Source organism: Melozone crissalis, unplaced genomic scaffold (genome assembly GCF_028551555.1).
Source record: "Melozone crissalis strain CALT ecotype California unplaced genomic scaffold, PUWL_Pcris_2 ptg000066l_1, whole genome shotgun sequence".
NCBI lineage: Eukaryota > Metazoa > Chordata > Aves > Passeriformes > Passerellidae > Melozone > Melozone crissalis.
Window position 1 is genome coordinate 6,179,011 of NW_026535844.1, and position 24,347 is coordinate 6,203,357.

Consider the following 24,347-nt stretch of genomic DNA (forward strand, 5'->3'; position numbering starts at 1 on the left):
TTTGGGGGCGCTTTGTGTGACTGGGAGGGATCGCAGTGAGCCCCGAGGGGCTGGAAGGAGATTGGCGATGGCAAAGCGGGCCTCGCCATGAGCTCGGTTGTGCTGGGCACAGCCTGGGAGGGCTCTGGCTGAGTCCTGCTGGGGCTGCCAAGGGACTGCGAGAGGCTTTGGGGGTCCTGGGGCGCTGGGGGGCAACTGGGAGGGGGCTGTGGGATGCTGAGAGGGACGAGAGGGGCTTTGGTGGCTCCTGGCCAGGACAAAAAGGGATCGGAGGGAGCTTTCAGTGGTTCCTGGCTGGGCTGGGGGCCACAGGGAGTGCGCTGGGAGGAGCTCGGAGTGTCGGTGAGAGGTTTTGGGGGTGCTGAGCCCTGCGGACCCCCCAGAGATGCCGCCGGACGCCGCCCGCAGCAAGATGCTGACGGGCATCGGGGGCTTCGTCTTGGGCTTGGTCTTCCTGGCGCTGGGGCTCGGCTTCTCCCTGCGCAAGAAGGTCAGGGCGGGTGCCGGGGGTGGCGTCCCCGCCGTGGCGGAGCGTGTGCACTCCCGCCGGGGCCCCCAGCCCGGTGTCACCCCCTTTTCTGTGCCCACAGAGCTCCTGAGCCGGCGGCGGCCGCAGCCCCTCCCCGTGGGCTCGGGCCCGGCCGGGACCCCCCTGCTCCGTCCCCGCTCCGCTGATTCTGGGGGCGTCCCGTGTCCCGCCCAGCCCCGCTGGCGCTCTGCCCCCGCCCAGTGCCTGCTCCCAGTGCTCCCAAAAAAGCTTCCCAGTTGGGCCCGGGCCGTTTATTGGGGGGCGATGGGACGGATTTGGGGAAAGGGACGGGGACAAAGGGTGGGGGCTGGGCCCGGGAGGAGCGGGACGAGGAGGAGGAGGAAGGAGAAGAGGGAAGAGGGAAGAAGGAGGAAGGAGGAAGGAGGGGGGGACGTCAGAGAGAGATGAGGGGAAGGAGGCGGGAGGAGGAGAGGGAGGAGCGATTGAACTGGGAGAGGAGAGGCGGGAGGAAGAGGAGGGGGAGATGAGGAGAGGAGCAGAAACAGGAAAAGTAGCGGGGATCCCCCGGCCTTCATCGAGGTGTCCACGGGGGGCCAGGAAGATGTGGAACCCGCAGCCAGGAGTGTTCCCAACACGGGGGGCTCTGACCCTGGGGGTCACCCGGGATTATCCAGCGCGGATCTTCCAACGGGAGGTGGAGCTGGAGCGAGGCACGGAGCTCGTCCCGCACCGGGCACTGTGGGATCCGCGGGCAGGAACACATGCTCCTCCTGCTCCATCCCCCCTCCTGCTATCCGGCTCTGCCCTCACGCAGCCCGGGGGTCGCGGGGCGGGGCTGTGCCGTGTGCAGAGCCCGCCCCTGGCTGGGATTGGGCGATGGTGCCGTCAGTCGTGGATGTGGCGCGCTGATTAGTGGGAGCGGGGTGGAGCAGGGCCCCGGTGGCGGGCTGAGGGCGGCCGTGGCTGGGCAGCGGCGCCATTGTCGGTGTGTGTGTGCGGACCCGCGAGCGGCGGCAGCGGCCGGAGCGCGGTGAGGCGGCGGCGGAGCTCGGAGGCGGCCGCAGCGCAGGTGGGAGCCGCGCTGGGTTGTGCGGGGGCTCGGGGCTGGCTGCGGGCCTCGGGGGCGGCAGGGGGCTCGGGCGGGTTCGTTGTGCCGTGTCCGGCCCGTGTTGTCGCTGGCGTGAGGGCGCTGCGGGAGCGGCTGCCCGCGGTCTCCCTTGCGGCCGCTGCCTCGGCAGGAGCCGCTGGCGGAGCAGCGCTGGCTCGGCCCGGTTGCTGTGGCTGGGACAGAGGGGGCTGCCCCGTGCCCGGGGCTGTGCGGGGAAATTCCCGTGGCCGGAGGTTTCTGTGCGCAGAGGAGACAGAGGAGTCCTGTAAAAGTGACTTTATTGCTGAGCAGAGGGAGAGGCCGTTGGGCATTTGCCGTGCGCTCTCTGCCATTGTTGTAGTTCGCAGCCTTCTTTTTATCCTCATTTTCACGGCCTCATCTCCCTCTCCTTTTGCCCCCTGGCTGAGGTACTTGGAAGGTTCAGACCTCCCGATCCGGCAACTGCATGTCCGTGTTAATGTGCACCCCCACTTTTGTATAACAGCCGATATTCACGGCTCTGTTAAGGGTTTGTTCTTCTGGAAGTTCAGGAATTTAGCGGGACTTTCTGTGAGCAGCAGTCCATGTTAATTAGTAACATTTATTGAAGCTGGTGGTTTCGCCCGTTGCTTCCTTATCTACAAATCCCTGACCCCTCATTCAGCTGCTGAATGAGCTGCACTCTCAAGGTGTGGAGCATGGTAAAAAGATGAAAGTTGCTATAGCACATCAGAGGAGAAACAGCATTCGTTTAACCCATGGTCTGCCAGGGAGCCACAAAACCGTGTCCCATTCCCATCTTTCCACGTTTGGGCTGGAACATGAGGTGCTTTCGTACTTCCTTTGTTATCTGTTTCACCACTTTTCCTTTGTCATCTCTTTGCCAACAGCAGTTTGAGTAATTTAATTTTCCACAAACTCCCCTTTTTTCTGCTAAAAGGCAATATGATCCCATCCCATGGTGAAATGTTGTGTTCCTCATTTCAGTGGATTGGTCAGCAGGAAGGTCAGGAGCTGGAGCTGTCTGGTTGGTTATTGTTGCGAGGACAGCTTGTAATCTAATGATGCCATTGAAATGAGAAATGGGTTCTGTGGCTCCTGATATGAATTGGTTCGGGTTCCCAGAGGCTGGTCCCTGGTGTTGTAGAATTTGTTCTGCTGGCCGTTCATCTTTTCCCCATTTTTGGCTGCTCTCTCCAGCCAGGGCTGCATCAATTGACTGCTTTTCTCTAATTAAATAATCAAATACTTGGATACCCAACTGATTTCCCTGAATTTTTGGTAGCAAAAAATCCCCAGTGCTCTAATATACCCTATATAACACAGACAGTGACAGCACATGTTGGAGTGGGCAGAGGGATGATTCCCTTCCCATTTTTTTATAGTGAAGTTTTCCCAACATTCTCCATTTGCTGTTTCCCTTTGCAGCTTCACTCGTTTGTGTTGCAGGGTCAGATATCCTCCCCCTGGGCTCTGCCTTGAGCTGTGCAAATTCCATCAGTGCCAGCAGGCAGAGCTTGGGGTGAGGGGCAGAGGGAATCAGCCCAATTCCTGCCCCAGGCAAGAGACCCAGGTGCATTGTGCACACTTTGCCCAGCAGTGTTCATTTGCATTTCTAAAACTCCTCTGCAGGCTGCCTGGAATGAAGCTTCTCTTCCAGGGCAGCCATCTGGTGAGTCACATGTGGCCCCCCCGATATCTGCTTTTTTTTTAAAAAGTATTAACTCTTTATGAGTTCAAAGTATTATGGTTAAAGCTGTTCAGTTTTGCAAAATGCAACATAAAAGCAAACATGGAAAAATGCAGAACAAAACTTGATTTTCACACTTCTGTCCCTAACCCACCTGACCATATAAAGTGGGAATATTATGAAAATTTTTTCTCATATTGTAATTTTGTCACTGAAACTGCAGGGAAAAGAAAAACTCTGCAAGAATCTCTTTAGTTTTAGAGAGTCAAGGCATTCCTTTGTTCCTGCCAGGGTGTGCAAAAGAAATAATTTTTTTCCCAAATAGCCCAGCTGTGCAGAGAAAATCATTCCATGCCATATGAGTTTTACTGGATTTTTCCTAAACTTTATGTCGTCAGAACTAATCTAAATCCACTGGTTTAATGTTCATTGCTTCCAAGTTGTGTAAGTTTTTAGTATTTGGCTTCCTGTTGAACCCGGATTTCTTTGACTCTGATGTGAATTCGGTCTCCACACTCCTGGATTTCCTTCTCAGCCTTTTCCAGCCCAGGTGTCTCCAGCTCTGCCGGGGGCAGTGTCTGGGGTAGCTGTTGGTTGTGTTTGCTGCTGGGCAATGTTGATGTTTTGTTGCTGGTCGTTATCTCTGTGGGTGTCTTTTGGGCTGTTCCCAGTCTGTTGGGATGTTAAACTCATCTCCATTGAGTGATGTAACACCCCTTATATAAAACCTTTAAAATTCCTTTCCCAAAGGCAAACCTTTGTTTAGAGAAACCTTTCTGAGCAGAGAAATAAGATTTAAAAGAACCAAAATCGGTACATTTTGCAGCAGTGCAATGGCAGGCAGCCCAGAGTGTAGGTGTCAGTGAGCCCCAGAGTGGAATTGTGCCCTGGTGTTCCCCAGCAGCTGTGGCAGTGCAGGCCCAGCCAGCGCTGAAGCTGCAGCAGTGGCAGCAAGGCTTGGCCCCAGTGGCTGGAGATGGCAGAGGAGGGTGGCCGGGATTGCAGAGGATTCCAGGCGAGGATCTGTGGGCAGGCGCAGGGGCTTGGCCCGCTGTGGAGCCCTGGCTGCCTGAGCCTGCCCTGCGTTGCCTTCAGGGCAGGCTCAGGGGCGGTCTCCCATCGTCCTGCTGTGGGCGGGAAGTGCAAATCTGCGGGGCTTCAGAGCGCTTGAGGCCAGGCTGAGGGGTCCCCCCGTGTTGAGCTGTGCTGGCGGCTGTTTGTGGCCTCAGGGACACTTGGCATGGGCCCCTTGGCCACCAGTGGTGCTGCTTGGCACTCCTTAGGCAGGAGCCGATGTCCTGGCTGGGTGTTGGCAGCAGCAAAGTGCCAGAGCAGGCTGTGTGCCAGCCCAGCTTGCTGTGGGAGAATATGCCTTGATATCTGCTCCAGTGGTTGCTGAAGCAGTGAGAATTGCTTTTGCCCCCCTGTTAGGTGCCATGGTGTCAGCAGAAGATGTTGAAGCCTTCCTGCTCAGGGCATTTCAGTGCCAGGCTCTCACAAGCACCCACAGCTGGGCGGGTTGAGCTGAGCATGGGGGGGTGACCTGCGCTGTGTCTGATTCCCCTTCCTTAATAACAGCCTGTCTTGTAGCTCTTTTCCCTTCTGCTGCCCTTGCAGAGCCATCCACAAACACATTTTCTGCCTCAGGCCAGGGAATGTCCCATCAATCTGTCCCAGCCTGGGTCTGGAGCTCTGTCCCTTGAGTGCAGTCCTGGGTTCCTTGCCAGCCCCTCTCCAGGCTGTTCAAACAGGAGGCTGGGTTAAACCCTTGCCCTGTCCTCAGTTCTAAATCCTCCTGTGCCATTGAACAAGTTTCATACTGTAATAATCGAGCCCTGCTCATCCATTTAGAGGCTCTTCTGGTTGTCAGAGCTTTAACTTGATGCCAGACTTGAACTATAGGAGATCCTGTATAGGGTTAAATATTTTAGCACAAGGATTCCTTTGGCAAGACCCTGTTTATTATCCACCTAAAATTCACATTCTTTTTCCCTGTCTGGAAGGCCCAGTCCAGCTGCCTTAGTTAATCTTCATTTTAACACTTGAAAATTCTGTGTTTCCTCCTGCTGTCCATCCATCCAGTTTGTTGACTGGCAGGATAGGAGTGTTGTAGGGAAACATCCCTGGCTCCAAAAGCCCTGCCTTTAACCAGGACTCAATCCCAGGCTGTGAGCCCTTCCTTCCCTCTCTTGGAACAGGGTATTGCTTGTCCTGGTTGCTTTAAAGTAAATTGTAGAGGCTCCATATCTAATTTTCCCTCTTTCCCTGGGGCTGCCCACACTTTGGGGTTCACTTCAGCATAGGCCTTGTCAATCTTTTCACACAAAGGTAGAACAGAACCTGCCTCTGTTTCCCCTTTTACAGTATTAAAATCCAGCTCACAAATTCCTTCCCAGTTAATTACAATCACAGGAGGAAGAAAAAGAAATTAATTTTATTCAAAGCTATGCCCCACAACTTCTAATAGTGGTTGAACAAATCATACCTGGTCATCTTTCCCACTCATTCCCTTAAAAATTAAAGTATTCCTTTACTATTATCCCCTTTAGGTCTAAGATTCAGAGTGGATTGAGAGGCCCCTGTGTCCATCAGGAAATGCCTGCTCTCAATGCAGACCCACCCTGAATGTTCTCAAGGGCTGCAGTGTGGAGGGTCCCTGGTGTGATAGGAGCTGTGACAGCCCTGCCAATCCATGTCCATCAAGGGGTGGACTTGCTGGTCCTGAGGGTGCTGCTGTCTGTGCTTGCAGTGTCCTTGTGCCCTGCAGCTGGAGCCCTGGTTCCTTGCCAGGGGCTGTTTGGGTGGGCTCTCCCCTGGTGAGGAGGGCAATGCCTCTGCCAGGTGCTTGTGGCCGAGCCGTGCCCTGGGTGCTGGGGCCCCCTTGGGCCCTGGGGTTGATCCCTCAGGGGCTGTAGGAACTGTGCCGTGGCCTTTGCCTTCAGCTTGGCCTTTTGCTGCTCCCTTCTTGCACTCACCTGCTGTGCCTTTGTGCCCAAGTGCTGCAGGGCCTTCTTGTGCCCCTCCTGCAGCCCCCTCAGTGCCTGTGGGTGCTTGTCTTGCTTTACAAGAGAGGTGTCTGCTCAGGAAGGTAGAAAAAGCCTCTCTTGGAATGGAGAATGCAAACCCCATCCCTCTTAATTTTTAGACTAGTGAAATCAAGGGGCTCTCAGGCAAAGATATGGGAGTAGGAATACCAGTTCTTTACTAGTGTGTATAATAAAGCAAACAAACACCAACAGCTGCGGCACTGACAGCAAACAGAGCCCGGACCCAGTCCCGGCCTTTGGGCTGCGGCGCTTTGCCCTTGGGTGCAGTTCCGGGAACAGCCGGCAGGGGCGCTGGTGGCTCCCGCGGGGCGGGGCAGCGCATCCCTCCCATGGGAACCTCTCTGAACGGAAATAGAGCAATCCCTTCATCTAACTCTTTCACTTTTTTACCTTCTACAACCTTCCTTTCATGTTTTGGGAAAGAATTTGGAGAGGGCTGCCTTTTAACTGAGCTCCTCGTGTTTCGATAAAGTGCTTCCTGTAGAGAGAGAGGGTTTCCCTGAACAGCCGGAGCTGTGGTTACCAAGGGGCCGTACCTCAGAGCAGGACGGGGTCAGGGGAGGATATCCCGCCGAGGCTCGGTGGGAGTGTGGGCAGGGTCTGCTGCCGGAATTGGCAGAGGGGGATCTTCCCGTGGAGCCCGAGGCGGAGCGTGGGTAGCCCCCACATGGCTGATGGCGGCTGATCCGGCAGCTGCCGGCAGAGCAAAGGCAGGTGGGAGAGCCCGGCAGCAGCGGCGGTGCCCAGCGCAGGTGGCACGGGCAGGGCAGCCAGGGATGGGATGGCTGGGACCCCCCCTGGGTGTGGTGGGCGCGGTGACCTCGGAGCAGGCGGCAGGACAGAGCAACCCCCATCTTGCCCAGCATGGCCGTCAGAGCGGCCGCGGGCCAGGCAGTGGGAGCAGGGCACACAAATTGAGCGACAGCGCCGGGGCAGGTGGAGCTGCCCTGGGCAGTGAGGCCGCACCTGGGATGGAAACCCGGGCAGGCGGAGCTGAGGCGGGCAGCGAGCCGGGACCCGGGACAGGCGCCTGGGCCGCGAACGGAGGGGGCAAGACCTGCAGAGGATCCCACTCTCTTTCTGATTTTTCCTCCTGCTCCCCTCCCTTTCATTTCCCCTTTTTCTTTTCTTGTTTTTTTCTCGGGGCTTTCTGATACTTTAAAGATTTTTATTCTCCTAAAATCTCCTGTCTTACATATGACATATTCTCTTTCTTGTAGATTAAATGGGTTTTTTTTACAAATAAACCCAGAACCTAACAAATCCAGAGTTCTGCTTGGATACTTTGAAATGGTGGACGAGCTAACTCAGGACCTCCTAATGTTGTTTTTCTCATCACCTTTTTATTTATCCTTTGGCAAATTAAGCATCTTTCAGTTACTTGCTTGGCTACTCCGAGAATCCCAGTGCACGTATAGTTCCTTAAAAAATGATCACACAAAGCTTAGGTACCCCAGCGGATTTTCTGATGCAAGTCTTCTAATATTTTCTTAGAAGCACATTTTATTTAGAAATTGTCTTCTATCAAGAAATTTCCATTTCCCTGATTTCTCTTATTCACTTCCTGTCTTGTTTAATTCTTTTTTCTCAGCTTCCCTAAACTTTGGAATTTCCAGTTTTTCCTCGTTTGGAGTTAATATTAACATAACTCTTTCAGCTCCATTTTCTGCTGCATCCTTAGCTTTGTGATCTGCCAAATTATTTCCTCCTCTTTCTGGGGTCTTTCCCTTTTGGAGTTCCATAATATGTACTATAGCTATCTCTTTTAGGTAATTGGAATGCCTCTAAAACATCTAAAATAAGATCCTCATGTATTAATCCTTTTCTTGTTGAATTAAGTAATCTTTTTCCTTTCCAAATATTTTTCAGGTATGTACTACTCTAAAGGCATACCTTGAATCAGTATATATAGTTCCTTTATTTGTGTTAAATATTCTAGTGCTCTTTTTAAAGTATATAATTCACAAGTTTGAGCTTACTAGTTTGAGGTAATGTCCCTTTTTCCATAGTTTGCATGTTTTTCCAATCGACTACTGCATACCCTGTATTTTCTCCTTTTGCAAGGAGTTGTATCTCTGTTAGCAAACATAACTCCCAAATGACTATTTCTTTTTTTTTTTTTTTCCCTGTATCCACCTTACTGGTTTTCTGTCTTATTTTCAAGATCTTATCTATTAATCTTCTTCCTCTGTTTTTCACATTCACTAACAACCTAAATACCACTTTTCTTTCAACTACACCCACAAAAATAAAAAACTTTTTTCTTACACTACTTTCAGTACAATACACCTCCCTCCAAGGAGATATAGTAAAGCTTAAAATACAGAATCTACATTACCTATACTTTTATTCATCTACATTCACTCACTTTTATTTCTCACTCACTTCCACACATTCTTTCCCACCCTCAGGACACAGAGTGGATCCCTGTTGACAGAGAATCGCGGGTCCCTGTGGCCCCCCCTCACCTTGGGGTTGCCTCTGGGTCTCAGTATCTCCGGGCCTCCTGGGAGGGCCCTGACTCTGCTGCCTCGGGTGCCGTTCACCTGTGAGGCTGATTTGTGTGTCACTCACACTCTTTAGCCAGGGCCCCCTCACACGCGCTGGGGACAATGGCCCGTTTGCAGGTCACCTGTACCTTATGCCACAGCCCCCACACGCCCAGGAGAACAATGGCTTATTGTGGGTCACACACTCCTCTTTCCACAGCCCCCCTTCCCACCCGCCCGGGAAGCTGAGGCTGATTTTGTGTGTGACTCACTCTCACACACAACAAGACAACAATAAGGTACCTTTTGTTATAAATGATCAAATCGAGAGCCAAACTTATAGGAAAATTTAGCAAAGATTTATTAATTTTCCTGCAAGACAGAAGTTCGGTCATCTACACTACCACAGCCAAGGGTCAGTGTCGAGCCCGGGTTCGGTGCTGGGTGAACACGGATCTGAGCTCCGAATGTCAGAGTCTCCCCCTGTTCACAAATGCTGCCTGACGCAGCGAGTTCTTTTACAGTTTATTCTGCTCGAGGCAGAGATGACCGAATGTTCTTTGTGTCTCTTCCCATGCATAACCGTGTCTTTACCTGTGCAGAGGTGGACAAAGACTCAGTCCCGGTGTCTGATGTTGTCAGTAGACTCTGGGGAAGTCAGCATTCACATGCATCAGGGTGGGGCTGTGGATCATCTTGGTAGCTGTAATCGATGAGGCATTAATCACTCTTGGGTGGACCTGGTGACCTGGGGAAGCCAGCGATTATCGCCCTGGAAGCTTCTATTCTTTCATTAAAAACCCCGATGTTTATCTCAACCAAGTCCAGGAACTAGATGTATATGAATAAGACACTGCTCCCTGCCAGGATGGTCAAGAGACTTAGTGTGGAGTTTACAATATTTTATACATTAATTGCTTTAATTATCTCTACCATACACTTTCACATCACCTATTACAAGTTTAGGTGTTTCTTGGCAGTCCCCGTGCTCTTGGATATCACTCAGCCCAGCTGTGCTGTCCAACCCCAGATGCTCTTGAGCATATCCTCTATCCGGCAGAATTTTGCAGAACCCTGAATGCTCTTGGAATGTTAATTCCTCAACCCAGCAGGTTTTAATTCTGGATGCTCTTGGGCACTCTTATCCCTCAAACCAACAGAATTTTTAGAGTTCCCTTTTGTCCCGTTTCCTAGTGGATTGGGCTCGGAAACTCCTCTGCTCCCTCCCTCCGAGGGGTCCAGCCCCTCTCTGAGACCCAGTCCCAGTTACCCCGGGGGATTCTCTCACTCCTGTTAACATTCACTTCGTCTCTCTCCTGGCCGCTTACCGCGGAAAGTCGGAAACGCAGCGTGGGAGACTCCAGCACTCACTTGGCAGGTCTGGGACAACCAGCCCTCGTCTCATTCACACACATTGATCCCCCTGTACCTGCCCCCCTGAGAAATACTTACCAATCCCTTTTCCTTCCCGGATTCTTAATGCACATTACTACTCTTAGGGGGCCAATTACCGCGGTTGTAGGGAGCCTTTTCCCTTCTCTTTGTTTTATTGTCTCCTTTTGTCCACCATAACCTGCGTCTGTCGGTCACCCCAGGGGAGACAGAGCGAGGCTGCCAACAGGGCAGGGCGCGCCTTCCCCACTCTGACTCTCCTAAAGCACCGGCAGCGAGGTGTTAGTAACCATCCTCTGCTACCAAAATTGTGAAAAACGCCAATCACTTGCTTTTAAAATTTTAAAACCATAATAGTAATAAAATGGGTATGAAAAATAGTAATACAATTAGAGTAATCACAGTTTGGAGAAATCGAATTAGGACAATATGAGACAATAAATACCAAGAGTTACGGATGTCCGGGTACCTTTTTCTGGGCAGCACAAGCCTGAAAAAGGACACCTGTTAACACAGGATTAACCATTAAAAACAATAGCCTGTTGCATATTCATACACTTCATACATGATGCATAAATTCCATTCAAACACAGGATTCTGTCTGGTCAGTGCCAGCTTCTGCCTCTGAATCCTAACAGCGACTTCGAGGTGGGAAGAAGTTCATTTTTTCTGATAAGAGGGCAATAAATTCTTTTTCTCTGAAAGATTTAGGTATCCTGTGGCTGCTATCTCGCTGCAAGTCCTTTCTTTAAAAAAAGCCTCTTACCAAGCATAGTTTCTATTTTAACATTTTTTAATAACCTAAAACCATATTCAACTCACTAATTAAGAGAATTAATACAGCAGTACTTTCTAACACAAGACGTATCATATTCATTTTAATATTTGGGATAACCCAATCACAAAATATGCATTTTTTACAAGTATAATCCAACTTCCAGTCTCTCCCAGTTTGGTCCCAGCTGCCGTCAGCATGGTTCCAGTTGCTTCCTCAATCAACTCAGTGAGTCCCAGTATGATGCCATTTGCTCCCAGTTGCTCCCAGTCAGGCCCAGTATGGGGGATGATGTGCAGGGAGTGCTCACTGTGACACTCAGTTCCTCCCAGTATTAGTCCAGTCCCTCCCAGTATGATCCAAATATGAGCCCAGTGTGCTCCCAGTCTCTGCCAGAATAAACCAGTTTTGCTCTGCATGGTTCCAGTTCCTCTCTTTCACCCTCACTTTCCTTCCAGTCACTCCCAGTATCTCCCAGGGTAGCCCAGTTCCCTCCACCATCATTCCAGTTCCTTCCAGTATGATCCCATTTGCTCCCAAGCACTCCCAGTCAGCCTCAGAGTTGTGGCACTCACTGCCAGTATGATCCCAGTCACCACCAGTATGATCGCAGTTCATCCCAGTACAAGCCCAGCAGTTTCCAGTCACCGCCAGCATGCACCCAGTCACTCCCTGTTCTTCCCAGTTGCTCCCACCATGATCCCAGTTACTCACAGCTGCTCCCAGTCATCCTCAGCATATTCCCAGTCACTCCCACTATATCCCATTTGCCCCTAACATGGTCTCGGTTGCCTCCTGCAGGCTCCTGCTCACTCCCAGTATGATCCCAGTGTCCATCAGTGCGATCACAGTCTGCACTGGCATGGCAATATGATCCCAGAATAATGTCAATACAAACCCAGTACAGTCCCATCACGATCCCAGTATGGTGTCAGTACAAAGCCAGTACAGTCCCAGTATGATCCCAGTATGATATCTGTACAAGCCCTGTACAGTCCCAGTCACTCCCAGTATGATCCCTGTATGATATCTGTACAAGCCCTGTACAGTCCCAGTCACTCCCAGTATGATCCCAGTATGATGTCAGTACAAGCCCAGTGCACTCCCAGTCACTCCCAGTACGATCCCAGTCCAGCCCAGTCCCTGGCAGTGCTGCCACTGCGGGAGTCTCCGCTCCGCCAACTGCCGCCTGCTTCTGGTATTTCGTGGGGTTTATATACAGTCCTGCTTCCGGGTTGGCGTGTCTGTCAGGGTAGCACTCTGTGCATTCTCCTCCTGTTGCTAGGCAGTCGTATTCTGCCTCCCGGTGGTCCGAGGATGAAGGCCGGTAGTCTTCTTCTTCTTGCCCCACGATCAACCTTTCCTTAGCTGGAATGGTTGGTCTGGTTCCTGGAACTTTAAGCTTACTAAGCAGATAAGCAAATATTGTGCTATCAATCATAGCAGGCCCGCTACCCGTGTCAACGGCCTCACCCCTTACTCCTTGGCTAACAATAGGCACATAGCTACGTATAGTTACACATTGCTTATTTAGCCTTTCAACATATTAGCTTCTAACATTTTGCAGTTTAAGCCTTATGACATTTATTTTGCAGTATATTAGCCCGTTATATTCATCTTGCAACATACTAGCTTGTTACATCTTTCATTGCGGTTTTTCTATTATTGGCTTTTCCCCTTTTCATAGTCTTTAGCAATTTGCTGAACAAACTAAGACATTAACTCATTACAAAGGGGGAGGAGGAGGTGGGGTTAGGGAGGAGGAGCAGGGGGAGGGATGGAAGAGGAGGGATGAAGGCAGAGAGCAGGGATGGAAGGAGGAGAAGGAGGTGGGGTTAGGGAGGAGGAGGAGATGGGATGGAAGGGGAGGGATGGAAGAGGAAAAGGAGGTGGGGATAAGACAGAGGGGGAGGAGGATGGGGGATGGAAGGGGAGGAGTGGGAGGAAGAGGAGGGACAAAGGCAGATCAAGGCTGAGCTGAGGGAACCATGCTGTCGATCCCTGCCTGAATTCCCAGCCCCCACCTGTGGGATCATCGCCCCCCAATCGCGCCGGTGAGCGGGGAGGGGGAGCTGGGTCCGGATATCCCAGGGGGTCCCTGGGTTGGGGTTTTGGGGGGATGTTTGGAGAATGAAGCAGTCCAAGGCTGAGCGGAAAAGGCCCCTTGGGGGGACATCGGGGGGTGGCGGTGGCGGCTGCCGGCAGAGGCAGCCTGGAGGCACAGAGCCCTGTGTCCCCCAGGAGCCCAAAGTGGGGAGCCCAGAGAGGGGGGAGCGCCGCCATTGGCGGGAGCCTCAAGAGCCTGGAGAGGGGCAGGGGGGACTCCTTGGAGCCGCTGCAGCCCAGAGCAGAGAATGAGGGGAGAAGGGAGCCCGGGAGCCCAAAGAGCCCCGGCATCCCGAAATGGGGAGAGTGAAGCGGGGGGAGCTTTTGGCATTGCTGGGACTGCCAGCAGCCTGGGCAGGGCGGGCAACGAGGAGAAGGGGGACCCCCAATCCAAACGTGACCCCAGCAGGTGGGACAGGGGGGAAGCCCTGAACTCCAGAGGGGAGGGAACAGGGATGGGGAACTCCTGGGAGGCTTTTTCAGGGCTGAATCTGGGTGTTTGGGAGATTTTCCTGGAGATGAGGTGGCTGGTGACTTGTAGAGATGGACTTGGGCAAAAGGGACCTTCAAACTCAATGTGTGTTGAGGAAGGTGAAACAGGAAAGCCTTATAAATATGATTTTCTTGCAAAAGATTTTGAGAATATAGAAAGTGTAAGGAAGACTGAAATGAAAGCAAGATCTGAGATACCTCAGTTAGTGAACAACTGGAAAACAATGGTGTGGCCCAACTGAAGGTAATCCCCTTTTGATGAAACAATTGCCTCTGCTTGCAGAGAGATCCAAGGTTCAGAGCAGACCCTACTAGCTCAGCAGAAGGGGTCCAATGAAGAGTTTTTAGGGTGTAAAATGTAACACAGTATGGTGATGTGATGATTCTTACAGGCTGTATGTAAATTCGGTAGGATTTTTATCTTGTACTTGATTGGTTGGTGAGAAATAGAATATTCAAAAGAGAAGAAAATTTATTGTGTTGTAATGGGAACGTTACTGTGTTATGCTCTTGCCTGTCTTACTCTCTTACCCTCTCACCCTCTCTACCCCTCTCTTCTCTCGGGCCTGCTCCGAGCTGTGCCTGGCAGCTCCAAGCAGGGCCCTGCACCCAGGCCCTTTGCAATAAACTGCAAGTTCCACGACCTGGCTGCAGAGCTCTCTCGTCTCCGTCTGTCCCGACTGTCCTACCCCCCGATGCTCCTACAAACACGCTCGTCCCTTGTTTTCCCCAAACCAGGATTTCCCATTGCCAACCCCAGGGAGGCTGCGAAGAAGAGGAAGATGCCCCGGGACACTGAGGCAGGTGAGGAGGAAGTCAGTGCCCCTTTCCCCTCTGTGCTGCTCCATCTCCCAGCCCAGCACGGCCCCGGCTGCAGCTCAGCCCTGGGGGGATCTCCTTGCCCTTGCCTGTGGCACGGAGGCAAATCCCATCCTGTCCTTGTCCTTCCTCCCCCAGAGCAGGAGCTGAGCATGGAGAGCAGGGAGGACAAATGCCCGTGGCAGAACCGGGTGGCAGAGGCCGTTTTGAGTGGCTCCACGGCGCAGGAAGCCAACGGGGAGGAAAAGCCCCGGAGATGCCGCACGAGGAGGGGCTGCAAACGCAGCCGGCAGGGATCTGAGGGGGAAAGAGCCAGCCTGGGCCGGGAAGGCGGCCGGAGACGGAGCCAGAGCTCGAAGCTGGTGCTCCATGAGCAGCTCCATGATGGGGAGAAGCCGCACACGTGCGTGGAGTGTAGGAAGAGCTTCAGGCGGAACTGCAACCTGATCAGGCACCAGAGGATCCACACTGGGGAACGGCCCTACGAGTGTGGGGAGTGTGGGAAGAGCTTCAGGCGGAACTCCGATCTGATCAGGCACCAGAGGATCCACACTGGGGAGAAGCCCTATGAGTGTGGGGAGTGTGGGAAGAGCTTCAGCCGGAGCTCCAGCCTGATCAGGCACCAGAGGATCCACACTGGAGAAAGGCCGTACAAGTGTTCCCAGTGTGAGATGTGCTTCAGCCAGAGATCCAGCCTGGTCACGCACCAGAGGACCCACACTGGGGAGAGGCCCTATGAGTGTTCCAAGTGTGGGAAGCGGTTTCTGACCAGCTCTGATCTCCTCCAGCACTATTGGATTCACACAGAGGAGAGGCCCTTCCAATGCCCCGACTGCGGGAAGGGATTCAAGCGCAACTGCAACCTCATCACCCACCGGCGCATCCACACTGGAGAGAGGCCCTACGAGTGTCCCCAGTGTGGGAAGAGCTTCTCACAGAGCTCTCACTTGACCCGACACCAACGGAGGCACCGGTAAGGGAAGCCCTGTGAGTGCCCCAAGTGCGGGCAGAGCCTCGTGCGCTGCTCCAGCTCCATCCCCCACTGGAGGAGGCACTTTGGGCACTGCCCTGGTCACTCCCATTCCCTGTGATCCATGTTAAGAACACACCTGGCTGCTTCTACTTTTAATTTCACCTTAATTTTTTTCTATTCTCCATCTCTTTGCACTGCAAAAGCCAAGAGGAATGGATCTGTCACCTGAAAACCACTGAAATCCCAGTGAAAACAGCTCAATCTTACCCCAAAAAGAGCTCAAACCCACCTCAAAAATCTCAATTCCCATGCCAAACTCACTCGATTCCGCAGCCATCAGGCTGAGATGAGGTTGGGAGGTGATTTAGAGTCGTGGGGTCTCAGGTAGAGTGGTGGGATGGAGATTGTGTGGGGCTGGGTGTGTGGGATGTATTTGACAGCAAATAAAACTCTGAGACTTACTGATTTCTCTCCCATTCATGTTCAATCTGTTGCAGTTCTGTTTGCAGAGTGCCACCTTCTCAGCTCATTGTCTTAGTGTCCCCTTTTCTCTCCTGCCTCTCCTTGCCTGCTCTGTTTCTCTCTCAGTGTCTCCCTGGACCCACGGACCACCAGAGACCCTGCCCTGATTTAATTGACCCAGGCACCACCAGAGACCCTCCCTATATTTAATTGCCTCACGGACCACCCAATACCCTCCCCTGATTTATTGCCCCAGTGACCACCAAAGACCCTCCCCTGATTAAATTGACCCCTCCCCTGATTTAATTGACCCCTGCCACCAAAGACCCTCCCCTGATTTAGTTGACCATTCCCTGATTAAATTAACCCCTCCCCTGAATTGACCCCTCCCCTGATTTAATTTACCCTTTCCCTGTTTTAATTCCCCTTCCCCCGATTTAATTGACCCCTGCCCTGATTTAGCTGTCCCATTCCCTGATTTAATTGACCCCTGCCCTGATTTAATTGACCCCTGCCCTGATTTAGATGACCCCTCTGTCCCCACAGACCCTCCCCTGATTATTTATTGTTTTATTTCCCAATTACTATTTCAATTCCCAGTCCCAGGAGCTGAAGTCCTGAAGGCTGGCAGGGAAATGTCTCTGTAGGATTTTGCTCCATTTCCCTTCAAGGGCGGGAACATCTTTTCCTGGCTGGGAGCTGGAATTGCAGACTTTTGGAATGTGTGCCGGGCAACACGGACTGGGATCAAATATGGACTAGGATCAGATAGGGGTTGGGATCAAATATGGACTAGGATCAAACAGGGACTGGGATGAAATATGGACTGGGGTCAAATATGGACTGGGATCAATTATTGATTGGAATCCTACAGTGTGAGATAAACTGGACTGAGGTTATATAGACTGGGATCAAATATGGGCTGGGATCAAATATGAATTGGGATAAAAAATGGACTGGGATCAAATATAGACTAAAATCAACTATGGACTGGGATAAACTGGACTGGGATCAAATCAGGACAGGGATCAACTTTGGACTGGGATCAAATATGGCGTGGATCAAATATGACAGATTTTATGGACTGGGATCAAATATGCACTAGGATAAGCTATGGACAGGGATTAAATATGGACTGGGATCAAATATGGATTGGGATCAAATGGACTGGGTTCCTACAGACTGGGATAAACTGGACTGAGATTATATAGATGTCGCGGCTTGAGAGGAAGTTAGTTTTCTGCGATACGGTCAGGCCAGTAGGTGCTCACATTTGAATACTGGCACCTGGTTTGGCCACTGGGGACATTGGATACGCCTCTGAGAACTCAGGGGTTAAAAAGCAGGGCACTCCCGGGGGAAGCTCTCTTGGGTTCCAGCGAGGGAAGCAGGTCGGGCCTCCCCTGCCCAGCTCCTGGCTGGTTTGGGGCTGGGTGAGGTAGGCCTGGCCCGAGGATGGAAGGGTGGAAGAGCCCCGAGAGGCATCGGGCAGCCACACCTCCCCCCCAGGAGACAGAGAGAGACAGAGCGCCTGTGCCACCGTGAAATTTGATATCCTGTGCTGGCAGCACAGCCCGGCTGCCCCTGTGGGAGCTTTGGGTGGGCAGAGCCCGAGCTTTTAACCCTTTTTTGGACAAGGAAAACTTTGCAGAACATTAACCTTTCCTAGAAGAGAGATAAGAGATGAAATGGAGGAAGGAAATGTGCAAGTGTGAAGGTCTGGGCAAGTGAAAGATGTCGGGAGAGTAGAGAAGAATCTTAGGTGGGAAGAGATGATGGAGTGGCCTTAGCTGGACTTTTCTTGTGTAGCCATGGACAGAACCATGTTTCCTGTGACACAGAGACTGCATCCAGGGGGAGGCAATGGCTCAGAGCCAAGAGGGTTCAGTGTTGGTACCCCTCAGCCCCAGGGGGTGAAATTTGGGAGGCACAGGTGTCCCAAAGGTGAGACTGTGCCCTTTTTGGAACAGGACAAAGCATCCTTAAAAGGACAACCCTAGAAGCAGCTCTGGTCCATGTGCAGTGGTGAGAGCAGTCGACATGGAAGGAAGAGGACACATTTGCAGATGTTCTCCAGGCGGTGCCACAAGTGACATGGAAACACACGAGGTTTCAGCGGTGTTTCCTGGGGAAGCCTATGGCACAAGAAGGATTTCTCTCACCTTGATGAACTGAGAATTCATTACCTAAGGGGTGGTGATGGACCGAGAGTTGGTGATTTGGGGGATAGATGTATTGGAAATTTGGTGGGAGGGGGAGGAAATGTTTTTGGAAAGTTTTCATTTTCCCTGTGTGTTTCTTGTTACTTAGAGTTGTAGTTTAGTTAATAAAGGTTTCTTTTCTGTATTTCTAAGTGGGGGCCTGCTTTGCTTATTCCTGGTCACATCTCACAGCAGACACCAGGGAGATATATTTTCATGGGGACACTGGCATTGTGCCAGCATGAATCCGTGACACATACGCTGCCAGTTGGCCTTTTTCCACCGCTCCAGCCATCCCCACATAGCATTGGCTACTATCCATGAATCAGTGTAGAGGTAGAGCTTTGGCCATTTCTCTCCCTTAGCAATGTCCAGGGCCAGCTGAACGGCTTTGAGTTCTGTAAGTTGACTTGATCCACCTTCTCCTTCAGCAGCCTCTGCCACCTGTCGTGTGGGGCTCCATACGGCTGCTTTCCACTTCTGGTCCATCCCTACAATGCGACAGGAACCGTCAGTGAAAAGAGCATAGCGCGTTTCCTCTGGGGGCAGTTCGTTATAGGGAGGAGCCTCTCCAGCCCGTGTCACTGGTTATTTTTGCTCTTCATCAGTAAGACCGAAGTTCTCACCTTCTGGCCAGTTTGTAATTATCTCCAAAATCCCAGGGCAATTCAGGTTTCCAATACGGGCGCACTGTGGGATAAGAGCAATCCGTTTACTCCATGTAGCGTCAGTGGTGTGGTGGGGGGTGGGAACCTTTCCTTTGAACATCCACCCCAGCACCGGTAGTCGGGGTGCCAGGAGGAGTTGTGCTTCCGTGCCAATCACCTCTGAGGCAGCCTGGACTCCTTCATAGGCAGCCAAGGTTTCCTTCTCTGTGGGAGTGTAGTTGGCTTCTCACCCTCTGTAGCTTCGACTCCAAAATCCCAGTGGTCGGCCTCGAGTCTCCCCAGGCACCTTCTGCCAAAGGCTCCAGGACAAGCCATGGTTCCCGGCTGCAGAGCAGAGCACGTTCTTCACCTCTGCTCCTGTCCTGACTGGGCCAAGGGCAACTGCATGAGCAATCTCCTGCTTGATCTGGGCAAAGGCTTGTTGCTGCTCAGGGCCCCAGTGGAACTCGTTCTTCTTGCAGGTGACCAGGTAAAGAGGGCTCACCATCTGACTGTACTCAGGAATGTGCATCCTCCAAAAGCCTATGGCCCCTAGGAAAGCTTGTATTTCTTTCTTATTGGTGGGTGGAGACATTGCTGTGATCTTGTTGATTACGTCTGTAGGAATCTGATGCCGTCCATTAATAAGGCCTCCGATCAGCCTTATCATGAAGCAGAGCCTTGGTGCTCAGGATCTCAGTCCCTGAGGAGGGACCGCGTGCCCGAAGCCAGCTCAGGCCAATGCCGCGGGGCTACCTTTCTAGCAAGCCTGGTGATATTCAGCTCTATAGTGATTAGCAGCTCTTAGGACCTCAGCTCTTTGCTTGCTGGGTAGTGGAGCTCCGGGCAGCAGCAGACGGAGAGAGGAGAAGGAGAAGGCAGAAGCTGTTCCACAGAGAAGGCTTTATTTGGGGGTCCGCGAAGAGTCTCGGCTCTTCTTCTTCTGAGCTAGTAGGGTACAGCATGCTACTTTTATAGGCTTGGCAAATACCCAAACTTGACCAATGGCAAGGGATTAGGGGGACCATAAAATGACCGATAGGTAAAGGCTACCATGGCATTTTCTCACATGGTTATAGAGACAGTTTATAGGGCAGATGTCCATGGAGTCAGGAAGCTTCCTTGCTGCTGTGCCAGCATTCCTTTTGTTCGATTCTCCATGGTGCTTTTGCTAAATGAATGGGGTTTACTACAGTCCATCTTGCCACTTCACTGCCAGGAACTGAATCTCACGAGCTGGTCTCTTTACCTTGACTTTTTAATGGCAAAACCAGCTCCCAGGAGGACTTGGATGATTTCCTTCCCTTTCTCAAACACTTCCGCAGCTGTGTTTCCCCACACAATGATGTCATCAATAAATTGCAGATATTCGGGAGCCTCACCCCTTTCTAGTGCAGCCTGGATCAGTCCATGGCAGATGGTGGGACTGTGCTTCCACCCCTGGGGCAGTCGGTTCCAGGTGTACTGCACTCCCCTCCCTGTGAAAGCAAACTGAGGCCTGCATTCTGCTGCCAGAGGAATGGAGAAAAATGCATTGGCAATGTCTATAGTGGCAAAGCACTTTGCTGCCTTGGACTCCAGCTCGAACTGGAGCTCTAATATGTCTGGCACGGCAGCGCTCAGTGGTGGAGTCACTTCATTCAATGCACGGTAGTCCACAGTCAATCTCCATTCTCCTTCAGATTTTCGCTCAGGCCAGATGGGGCTGTTGAAGGGTGAGTGGGTCTTGCTGACCACCCCTTGGCTCTCCAGCTCTCGGATCATCTTATCGATGGGGATCACAGCATCTCGAGTGGTTCTATACTGCTGTCGATGCACTATGGAAGTGGCAATTGGCACTCGTTGCTCTTCTTTCGTCAGGCATCCTACTGCAGATGGATTCTCAGACAACCCAGGCAAGGTGTTCAATTGCTGGATGCCCTCTGTCTCTACAGCAGCTATTCCAAATGCCCATCTGAGTCCTTTTGAGTCTTTGAAGTACCCACTTCGAAGGTAGTCTATGCCCAAAATACATGGGGCCTCTGGGCCAGTCACAATAGGATGCTTCTTCCACTCATTTCCCATTAGGCTCACATCAGCTTCCACCAAAGTGAAATCCTGGGATCCCCCTGTCACACCAGCAATAGAAACAGACTCTGTCCCCACATGTCTTGATGGGATTAATGTGCATTGCGCACCAGTATCGACCAAAGCTTTGTACTCTTGTGGTTCTGATGTGCCAGGCCAACAAATCCACACAGACCAAAAAACACAATTTTCCCTGGCCTCTACCTGGCTAAAGGCAGGGCCCCTCTAAGCCTGGTTATCCTTCTTTCCCTGGGCGTATGTTTTGGATGTTCCTTCTTGGCGATCAGACATATCATCATCATACCTGGCCGTTCGGCTACGGGCAACTGGAGCTGCTTTCCTCCTGGTGGCTTCCTTCAGTTCACGCACCCGTCGTGCCAGAACAGCAGTAGGTTTCCTATCCCACCTTCTCATGTTTTCCCCACAATCACGCAGGTAGAACCAAAGCTCAGCTCATGGGGTGTATCTTCTCTCACCATCTTGGAAACGTCTGCCTTGGAGACCAGAACCTCGGATCTGTACTGCTGAAATTTGGAGAAGGTCTTCTTTAATCTCCTCTCTAAGCTTCTTATGATTCTCCTCTATCTTATCCTCTAAGTTCTGCAGAAGTGTTTCTACCGCTGCGATTCTGGCATGTGTCGGGCCATGTACAGCATCTGCATATGCTCAGAGCTTCCTTGCCATGTCAAGCACAGTCTCATCCCTCTCATTCCTCTTCATGATGGCTAAGGCAGAAGTATATTCGTGTGGCCCAAGTCGTACGAGTTTTCGCCACAGCACAGACGTGCATGGTACTAAGTCTGGGTTCCTAGTTGTTACATCATCTGAGAGGATAATCTCTGCCACTGCCATTTCTCTCAGGCGTTGGATCCCTTGCTCTATTGTCTTCCACTGAGTTTGCTGCATATAGAGATCGTCTTCGCACAGGTATCTTTCTGCTACGCTTCTTAGGACTCGTTCCCAGAGGCTGTGATGGTTAACCCACCTCATCATTCCTTGGTCTATGACAGGATCCTGTGACAGGGATTATTGAAGTGAAGGGGAGAAGCGACCATCCTGGTGATGCATCGAACTCCAATTTATTGATCAATCAGTCACTTTATATAACAGTGTTAATTAACTTCATGCATATTGCAAAATCCAAGCTCACGATAGGCTAACAGAGAAAACTCTAACCACTCCTTTTGTTTTACAATAACTACAATTGTTTATTAAAAACAGAACCAACATTCCCACTGTGATATGAGAGTTTCCCAAAACTTCCATATCTGTTCCCAGGGAGCCAGCTTTTCCCAGACAGAGTGCTTTGCTTGTTATGGGAAGACTGTCTGAGAACCTTATTATTTATAAAATCAAGCCTGGGAACTGCTTTAGGAACTGCTTTACTTCTACCTTTTACTTTTCTCTCAATTGTATGTCTTCTTGGTCTTTTTCTTTAAGCCATGCTTGAACTAAACTCTCCAACATTTCCCCAGTCTTTTTCTTTTTGAGAAAGGAGGTTAGTTTGCCAGGTTTTCTCTATCATCCTACCGACCGTATTTTGGATACGACTACAAAAACAAGGTAAAATAAGCAAAAGCATTTAAAAGCACACCCAGTATCTCTATAAGATTCCCCAGCCATGGTCCGAGCAATGGCTTTTACGCCAAAGGGTTAAAACCACCCTCAGCTGAGCCATGATGTCCGGCCTTATCAGGCGTTGCACGGCAGGTGGTAATTGGACTAAGAAAAGAAGGCTGTTAACTGTTTTCATTCATGCGAACCCGGAGAGGAGGCGAACAGCTAGGGCTAATAATGCTGGAATGGACCCCAGTGTCCAACAAGCCTGAAAACGATCCTTTCTGTCCTTGAAATTCCACTCCCACCCTTTTCTTGGGTTTCTCAGAAATGTTCAAAGTCAGTAAGGTAAGTCCTCCGGTGGATTCAAAACCATTTCCCCCCTCTCTTGTCCTTTTACAGTCTGTAATCCCTTAGTCATTTGGTTCACGTGACACCGGCTGAGCGATTCGCAGTCCTTTGTTAATTTGGAGTGGTGAAAAAGTAGTATGCATTTAAAGCACTTAAAATATTTAAACTTAGCAGACTTATTTGCAAAACATGTAAAATCACTTAAATCTAATAAAACTTTAACAAAATCAACTGACTTTAAATTCTACACAACTTAAACCCAATATAATTCAAACTTAACAGAATCTAACTTAACTTAAACTTAATAACACTTAAACTTAACAGAAATTAATTTTAACAGAACTTAACTGGCTTCAAATCCTACATAACTTAAACCTAAATATAATTTAAACGTAACAGACCTCGAACTTAACCGAAAATAAACTTAACAAACTTAACCTTAATAGTATTTAACATTTAACGGCACTTAATAGAAAATTTAACTTAAACTACTTAATAACAGATAGAACTTACTAAAGAAATATATATAGCATTTACTATAACTTACTTACAGGCCTGATTCTAAAATATTAAGCTAAAATAACTTTCTTCACGTGTTTGCTGTAGCATTTATACCAAAAAGCACATTCATACAATTCTCACTCATACAATCAATCCAACACATCTTAACATTTTTAAACTTTTCAAAACACAATTTTTAGAGTCTGATGTTCCACCGACTGAGCCATCCGGGCTTCTGATGTTAAAGTCTATGTTAATGCAGGTGATTCTGACAGCATAACTAATGCCGAGCCAAATCGACCGAAATTTGATTCCCGCATTCGTTCACGCTGATTTCTGTTTCACAGTCTGTGCTAGGAAAAACAAAAGGTCTTTCTAACTTAGGTGAGAAACATCCTGACAGCAATAGTCCTTGGTGTCGCCTGTTTATTTTTACTGGTTTCTCAATTTCAGCAGGGATCCCCTCCCTTGTTGACAAAAAGTCACATCCATTAAGCTGTTAGGTCCAAAACCGAGGCTCTTTGCCAGCTGCGGGGCGGAGAGACAAGTTCTGGCGCTGGAAAAGCACTCCGGTCCCCCGCCGTTTGTGCCGGAGTGGGCGGGCCCCCCCCTGCTCTGCGCTGCGGGTCACTCCCTCCACGGCGGTCCCGCTCCCCCCGCGGCGGCTCCCTGTGGTGTCGGGTTGGACACAGGAGAGGGTGCCGATGCTGCAGCGATGACTTCTGTTGGTGCCTGGTCGTCCGAGCGGCATTTTTGGCCCCAATCAGCCGTCGGAGGCAGTGCTGCCAATGTTTGAAGAGGTGCAAGAGCGGCTAATACCTGACTTTGAGAGAATTTTGCCTGTTCTTGTAGGTCTAGCCCTACTTGTTTGATTGCATCTACTACAAAGGCTTCTGCTCCTGTTGGCACCAAAGCCATCTTTTCTAATGCCTCCTCTATAGTCCAATTGGCACCCAGAGTATTAAGTACTCTCCTAGTAATAGAATTACAATTTTGGAGAGCACACTCCTTGAGTAATGCCCCCCTAAGCTATTCTGGCACCCCAGCTCTTTCAGTTGCTGCAGCAGCCTTATCAATAAATGAGCCAAACAATTCTTCTGCCCCTTGCTTAATTCCCATATACCTGGGTATCACTCCTGGTTCTTTCACCCTTTCTATAGCGAGTCTAACCAACCTCATAGCCTCCCGGCACTTCTCCTGG

The 24,347-nt window shown here is 50.8% G+C and overlaps 1 pseudogene; it reads left to right on the forward strand.

Annotated features, from left to right (window-relative positions):
- Positions 1 to 1,091: 1,091 nt before the first annotated feature.
- LOC128945564 (zinc finger protein 239-like) lies at positions 1,092 to 24,004 on the forward strand (annotated as a pseudogene).
- Positions 24,005 to 24,347: the final 343 nt, after the last annotated feature.